This window comes from Etheostoma cragini, chromosome 12, assembly GCF_013103735.1.
Source record: "Etheostoma cragini isolate CJK2018 chromosome 12, CSU_Ecrag_1.0, whole genome shotgun sequence".
Classification (NCBI taxonomy): Eukaryota; Metazoa; Chordata; class Actinopteri; order Perciformes; family Percidae; genus Etheostoma; species Etheostoma cragini.
In genome coordinates, this window is record NC_048418.1 from 2633570 (window position 1) to 2641938 (window position 8369).

The 8369-nt window shown below is 43.0% G+C and overlaps 1 long non-coding RNA gene across 1 annotated transcript in view; it reads right to left on the reverse strand.

Annotated features, from left to right (window-relative positions):
* The window catches only part of LOC117954670, a 27725-nt gene that overhangs the window by 8054 nt on the left and 11302 nt on the right, over positions 1–8369 (reverse strand). Inside the window, exon 2 of the long non-coding RNA XR_004658861.1 lies at positions 5677–5686. This is a non-coding gene — a long non-coding RNA (uncharacterized LOC117954670). The remainder of the gene's footprint in view (positions 1–5676; positions 5687–8369) is intronic.

Sequence of the window (8369 nt, forward strand, 5' to 3'; positions counted from 1 at the left end):
CACACTCTGTGGGCGGTGCAGTGCCCTTCATCAGCTGCTGTGGAACTTCTAGTAACATGTAGGGACTCATTGAGTTTAAAAGAGATGATGCAGTTAGGAGAAAATAAGATGAGAGGGAGTAGAGGAAGAGTGATAAAGGGGGGAGGGGAGGGTGAAGAAGAATGAAGGCTAAGTAGAGGGATGTAGAGCAGAGATTAGAGATGTAAGGGAAGAGAAGAAAATCAGGAAGAGGAAACAGAAATCCGATCTGCACTCAGGGGCGGGGCTGGAAGAGGAGGACAGGGTGGCAATTGGGATTTCCATTAGATCAGAGGACTGTCACATGACCACTAAGGTCTATATAAAAGAGACTTCAGATACAGTATTAGGGACCACTAAGGTCTATATAAAAGAGACTTCAGATACAGTATTAGGGACCACTAAGGTCAATATAAAAGAGACTTCAGATACAGTATTAGGGGACTACTAAGGTCTGTATAAAAGCATCCAAAGAGCACCATAAATCACTTCGTCTAAAGCAATCCCACCAATCTGTCCCAAGATTTCCCAGTTTGAGAGCTAAAGTCTTTACAATCATTCAATGAAAGAACCCAGCCGGCCTGTCTTGTTGCAGGACAGTGCTGTTTACGGTCTACAGATTATAGAGCTATGGGCTGATCGAAAACCTGACTGAGAGTCCCAGAGGTTATTATCAGATAAACACTTGGGCCGTTAGAGACAGTCTGGATAGGGGACGCTAATTCAAAATCAAGTGAGAGGGGTCTCCACCCTTTAATAAAGGGAGAGCCATTGTTGATGTCCAGGTACTGGGTATCAACTCACTTTAAAGAGAAGTAATAGGCTCTGCAATAATATCTGCTGCAACCTTTAGAAAGTAAGGTTCCATCTGGGCCAGAAGATTGTGTTACAGTCCATGCTCAATAAAGCTTTGTGAGGTTGAAATGACAAAAATGTAGTGGACCCAGTGCTCTGTACTATACAGTGTTCACAGGTGTCTAATCAGGTGTTTTGACTTTTCTTTTTTGCTTGTGGTGAAGTGGACAGAGGGCCTCTAGAGATCAGTATGCTTCAAAGAAAGTGCGTGTCAGATGGTCTAATGGAGTCTAAAACCTCCTTTATAATAGTGGAATCGGCATGGGAGGCTTTGTCAGTGACATACATTCCAGCATACACTGCTCTCCTCTTTTATATATAACAATTGATTCCGTCACTTCTCTAATGTGCAACTATATTTAACACACTGACCGCATTTGTGGAGAGAACGTCTAAAAATGTGTGCTTTTATCCACCTTTGTCATCACATGTCGCCGTACTCCATGGTGTCCAATATGTTTTTGCCTTTTAGACTTCATAGTACAACGCTTTATAACACCAATAGTCCAATGGTAATGGCTCACTTCTGAGTTAGACACACACTAGCCTTGCATTGCCAGACCTATCTCCATGGCGCCGTGGAATAAGGTCCGGCTGCACCCCACGTAGGAGACAAAATGCTCTCAGTTGAGTGCATTCCTTTAAACCAATCACAAGGGGCGGTACTAAGATCCGACGCTGCGCCAATGGCTCCACAGAATATTCTTGGGGAGGAAGACTTGTCTTTGTACAAACAGCAAGGACATGCCACTTTATTTGGAGAAAAACCATTAAACTGCCATTAATTCTAAACAGGCTTTCCAAGGCGTCTGGACTCCCAGCCCCCCCCAGCACTAAGCCTGAATGACCAGCTGTCACAGTCCAGATCTCCTAGGCAGGCTGTCTGTTAAGCCCTACAGCTGTTCCCTCACAGTCTAACTGAGCCTCTATCAGCACAGTGCGATGCAAACAGTAACAGAGCATTTAGGCCCTGTTTACACAAATACGCCCGCCGGTGAAAACAACAAAGTATTTCATCAGATTTCCCTTTGTTTGGATGGTGACAGCATTTTTGCACCTCAAAGTGCAACCACCCTCCAGAGAGGGGATCTTAAAAACGCTCCACCGCCACGTTCCCTTCTAAATGGTAAAAAATGCAGAGTGCGAGTGTGCGTGTGCCCCGCATGTGTGTGTCTGTGGGCTGAGTGCTGTGTGTGCCGTGTTTGAGCGGCACACGTGTGTGTCGTGTGTTATGTAGGCGAGGTTGTGTCTGACAGAGTGAAGATGTTGTTTGTCTAATTTTTTTAAATTGATTTTTAATAACTGTTCTAGCTAGAAAGCTCTTGTAGAAGTCAATCTTTAACGCGGTAGCTTAGGAAACTTGTTGCTCTTTAATAATACTATAAAAGGCTAGGGGCAAAGCTAAAAAGGAATATGCACTTTTTTCTTTACTACACTTTTCTTCAATTTTCCAAAACAAACCTCTTATCTGCTCTCTCTCTCTCTTTATCTCTCTCTCTCTCTCTCTCTCTCTCTCAATTCAATTCAATGCAAGAAGCTTTATTAGCATGACCATAGTGACATACATTATTGCCAAAGCTCATAAACGGGAAGACTTTGATCACATTTACATCAACATCTCTCTCTCTCTCTCTCTCTCTCTCTCTCTCTCTCTCTCTCTCTCTCTGTCTCTGGGGTCGAGAATCTGGGGCTTGGAGGTGTAACCGGGATCATTTGCACTGCATTTGTGTATTGGGTTGTGTTAATTTGCAGCGTGTTTGCAAATTAACGCAGATGTTTTTTGTTGTTTCTTTTGTTGTTGAGTGGACCGTCTGTATGGTGACGTAGTACTAAAGACAATCAACTGTAGTATGAATGACTCCCGACCCCGCGTGTCTAAATAGGACGCCAAAGGGCTAAACGCTAAAGGAGACTTTTTGTGTCAGCAACAAACACTGAAGTCACCTAACCAAGCACCGCTTTGCTTCTTTAAAGATCATTTCCCTTTTATTAAGTGATAGTAGACTGGGAAGGGGGCGAGAGAGGGTGGAAGATACGTAGCAAAGGGCAGCAGGTCGGATTGGAACCCCAGGCCGCTGCAGGACTCAGCCAACACGGGGCAAAGGCTCTTACTGGGTGAGCTACAGGTCGCCCTCAAGCACCATATTTGACGCGCTGGGAGTGAGAATGTGTTGGACCTTTTTTTATTCTGAGTGCTCAGGAGAACGTTGAAGAAATTACTGAGTCCTTAGTTTGGTGCTCAGATAACTATGCATCGCTCTCTCCATCAGAGTGTCTCACTCACATCTCAAAATAACAGGAACAAGCAGCAAGAGAAAGCAGAGTGCCTTGGAAGCTGTTACCGACTTGCATGGTCTCCTCTCACAAGCAGAAAACAGCTAGGCATGATGGGAGTTAATGAGCTGTTGCACACTCTTCTCTGCAGCGCTCCAGGACAGGGCTTAATAGACAGCCCCACTTCTTTACTATCTGTCAGTCTTTAGAATGTTCCCTCTGCTCTTTCCCTTCACGTTTCAATTTCATACTTCATTCTTAAGAATGCTCTTCTCTCTGGATCTCACACTCCCTCTCCCTCCCGTGTTACGCAACTCAAACTTCCACCGCTCTTTTCCTCTCTGACCTTTTCCCTCCGCCCTAAGCAGCAATTTGTCTTGTTTGATGAGAGTTTGCAGGGTGGATCTGGATAGGAAGCAGCTGGGGATCCATGTCAAGGCTCACCTTTCTAAGCGCTATCACGGAGCGCTGCCGAGGCACCTTATTCACCTGCCTTGGATAAAGGAGAAATGGGTTCCTGCAGACATATGCTGGAGGTGACTCCACGCTATCAGTCTGTTTTACATAGTGCTCGATCATAGTAACGATCGTATTTAATCGCGAATAATCGCATCAATGTCATAGTTAACCTGCAATTAATCGCACTTTTTATCTATTCTAATTCTATTTTTTCTCATTATAACGCTCTCATCAACACGGAAAAGTGGATTGGTTTGCTTTGTGCAAATGTTTTTTTATTGAAAACACCATTGGCATACAGCCTAATGTAGTGAGTAGTTTCACAATTTAGCCAACTAACCATCCTGCACACTCATAAATAAATACATTTTAATCTAAAAGGCACGAGTTATACCCATGGACGACGGTCTGTCCGCGGCTGCAGGACCCGGAGCTCACCGGCAGTGTTTCAGTTTGACAGTTAAAAGTGTTGGGATAACTAAAATGTATTTATTTATGAGCTGGGTACGTTCGCTAACGCTAGCTTGCTATTCCACCAACACTGGCGGTGGGCTCCAGGGCGGTTTTGCCGGTGCAACCGGGTCTGGAGCTCTGGGTCGAGGTCGGCAGCGGCGCTTTCTAGTGATGTTTCCACGCTGGCCAAGCCCCACTGATGGCGGTCCGTCTGCGGCCCTTTAGGAGCTCACCACCAGCGTTTCAGTTGGACTGTTAAAGTGTTGAGATAATTAAAAGGTATTTACAGTATTTAGAAGCGGGCTGGCTGCTAGTTAGCTAACGCTAGGTTTCATGCTACATAAATAAGCCACACAGATTTGTCCCTCATCTGGCGATAGAAACCCTGCTGTCCCCCCCCGTCCTGTTGGCTCAGAGCTCCACAGACTAAGTCCACAGGTACAAATTAGTTTTGCACCAAACGTATCGCAAGAAGTGTTGCAAAAGTTGAGAGCGCAGACTCACCGCTGTGTGATACGAGAGAGCACACTGCAGCGACAGATTCAAGAGGTTGTTATCACAGAGGTCTGGTTGTTCTGGAAAAGGGACTCAAGTTACAAAAAAAATGGGAGTGCAGATTTTTTTTGTACAAGCTCTCAAATCATGTTCTACAAGTGCTCACATCGGATCCACGCGCCCTCACATCTTGCACCATATCTACATTCATAGTCTAGATAGCTGTCTCCATTTACCCTGCAAGAGGAGCAGTTAACCATAGTCCTCAGAGTTACAACACAAAGACCGAGGCAGGAGAGGGACATCCGGCTGAAAAGAGGGGTATTCTGCAACATTTCTGGCGGCACCTGAACAATCCTTCAAGTGAAACATCGTCGACATAGACTAAATGCTACTACGAAGAGTTTAAGCGTCTTTCAGATTGTTGTTTTGGATTTCCAAATTGCAACAGCTTAACTGTGTGGTAAAGCCTCTACGACCCAATCAATCACCACAAAAAAAGAAAGCGCTAATCAACCAGCTGGTCACTACCTGCTCAGACAGACACAGGTAGACAAGTCGGGGAACTGATTGGAGCGAGCCACATTTTTATCTAAAATTGCAACTAAAAGAAGACAACATTAGAATTGCGTTCGGGACTAATAAGGGGCTCAGGTGGTAGTGGTAGAAGACCATGTCAGACTGTCCTGAGGCAGGAAACCAAACCCTGAATGGCTCCAGATGCTACGCCATCGCTGTGTGAGTGTTTCTCTGATGAGCAGGTGGTACCTTTAATGGCAGCCTCAGTCACCAGTGATGTGGATGTGTGTGACAGATGAATGGTTCCTGTACTCTGTTAAAGCTCTTTGAGTAGACGTTAGGACTCTGAAAGCGGTATACAAATGCAGTCCATTTGCACATCATAATTTGACCAAATGTTCAATGTCGTCAATTTTGTGTTTTCAGCTTTTATCAACCACTACCAAGGGGCAAGAAAAAAATCTATAAACATAATACTGCTTTTAGCGTAACATACACCTGTGGCATATGACGCAAGTTGGACACCATTGTCCTGTTTCCCACACCTGCCCACTCAACACGAGAAAGCTGCTCTCACATTCGCTCCCTGGATCGGTAGGCCACATCGTGGTTACTGTGACTTGACTACTTCTTCTGTGTGACACATCAGTGGCCAGATGCATACCACTGTATACATCTACAAAGAGAAATATATATATATATATATATATAAGAATACGTTTTGTCAGATTTATAAAGTTTTGCCTACATCTGGTTCTCTTCTTTAAATCTCATTGCGGTTCTCCAAAAGCACCAGCTGTCATTATGCACTGCTGTGGCTATTTATAGCACAATTAAAGGCAGAATTAAATTATAAATAACGGATATAGCGGCTTGATTGTGAATTAAAAGAATTATGAAATTCATCACTCGTAAACAATTATTTTTACAGAACGTTGTGTAGATGACTCACTCCCATGCACAAAATCAAGTGTGTGTGTGTGTGTGTGTGTGTGTGTGTGTGTGTGTATTTTACACAGATGGCTGATCCTGTTCAAGGCAAGGCATTGGGTATTTACTTTAGGTAAGAAGTAGTGCTGTCAAACAATTAAAATATGTAATCGCCATTAATTGCATTAAAGTCATAGTTAACTTGGAATTAACCGCACATTTTTTATCTAATCTAAATGTCCATTGATTTCTTATTCTCACATTATTTTTTATTCATTTTTATGCCAACATGGAAAAGTGTATCGGCTTGCTTTGTGAAAATGTTTTGTGAAAATTTGCAAACAACCTACTGTAGTTTTCAATTTAACACGTAACATTCTCACTTGGAGAATATAATCTCTCACACAATGTAACACTGTCCATCAGTGAAAGGGTGAAAAATATTACTTACTGCATCAGCTGTGTGCTTGGTTATCAAGTGGTATTTCAGACTGGCCGTGCTGCGATGATGCCCAGTTCACAACGACAAAACACACATATCACTCTGGTTTTGTCAGTGGAACATTTGGCAACTTTTTTAAACTTTCCATTCAGAATCGTATTGACATCCACTCAAAACGTAACGTTACCACTCTCTGTCCGGCTCCAAAGCCCAAACGGCGTGAGCGCGGTGTGCCTGTTGTTTTGTTTCCGGTTTAGCAAGATCCAATGTGGTGTTGTAGTTTTTCTAATGTTACCAGTTGTTGCATCAGCATGTGAAAAAAAAACTACAAAGTTTTCTAGGCCAAAAAGAAAAAAATTCACGTTTTTAGAATCGGTTTGCGTTAACGCCATTAACAACGCGTTTAACTGACAGCAGTAGTACGAAGGACACTGGACAACTTGAAAAGAAGCAGTCCAGTGATGGTGATACTGCAACAATTAAACACTGAAAAGAAATTGTACTTTAAAAATCGAAAATATATAAAAACTATGTCAGTTCAGGAAGAGGTCACCTTTCTTGTTCAAATTAATCCCATGAGGGTGGGACTCATTGCCTTGGGGCTTCACGTTTTTAAGGGCAGTCACGTTCTGATAGGTTGCAGAAAGGGAAACAAATGAAGCTAAGGTTGAATTAATCAGAGTTCACAAAGGCTTCGTTAGACCATCTCTGTATCTCTCGTTCACTGTTACTCATTCTCCCTCTCCCATCCCTCATTACTCTCACAAACCCACATTTACACACATTCTTACTACCTTAACATGGCAGGCTGGTGCAGTTCGGAGACAGAAAATGTCCGGTAATAAAATGGCAGTGGGACTGTCAGAGTTTTTAATGAGCTGTAGTGTCACATAGATCTGGAGGCTCTCGCGGTCCCCTTTGGGAAAAAAGACCTTGTCCTTTCACTAGAAACTTTTTAATGAACAAAGAGCAGGAACTTTATTGTCAGGTAGACTACAGTTCGCTGTGCCCTCCCCTCAGGGAAAGTAGAGTTCCTGTGAGTCGTAAAACGGTTTAACCCGTGTTAGGGCACCAATTTCCTTCTTTAACGGAAATGGGTCAATACGTTATGTTTATTTCAAAGCAAATAAACTGTGTTTTTGAAAGCCTGGTATCTTAGATTCATGACTCCATTTGAGGAGATGCTGTACTACATTTGGAGTAGAACAAATGAACATGTCACATCCACTTCTGTCCTCTTTAATCAAAAGGATGAAGTTTGGCTGTGCAGCTCTCTGCAAAAACTCCGCTTCCAATTTAGATTCAACAAAATCATGACAAATGCACAGTACTGATGCATTTACATATACAATTTGAAGATATACAACAAAAACAACTACATATTTTGAGGAGAAGCTTGAGATTTTTCTGCATTGAAGCGAGTGCAACATTTCACAAATGTCACTGCAAGCAACGGAAAGGTCCCACGCCTCGACTCCATAAACGCTCGAGGGCCGAGCTATTCTGGGACTGGAGCTGTGCGTTATTTAGCATATAGCTGTGGCGTGGTGAGACATCGGCAGACACACTTCAATCACTGTGCATCTACGCTTTAATCCTGATCCTCGCCCTGGTGTGGTACACAGACACAGTTCCCAAAATAATCAGTCATGTGGGGATTGGGATATAAAATGTTGCATTTTTTGAATTAGCATTTGGAAATTATAGAGACATGGGCTGTCCAAAGGAATGTATAATGCCATTTGGACACCACATGACTATGAATTATTAATGACCACACGTGGACCTGTGTTGGCGGACCGTTTTCAAATCAATCAAATCGTTTTGGAATTAATATTACAACCACGTACAATAGATATATGTATACAGCAGTTATTTGGACCACTAAGGTCTATGTAAAAGAGACTTCAGATACAGTATTAGG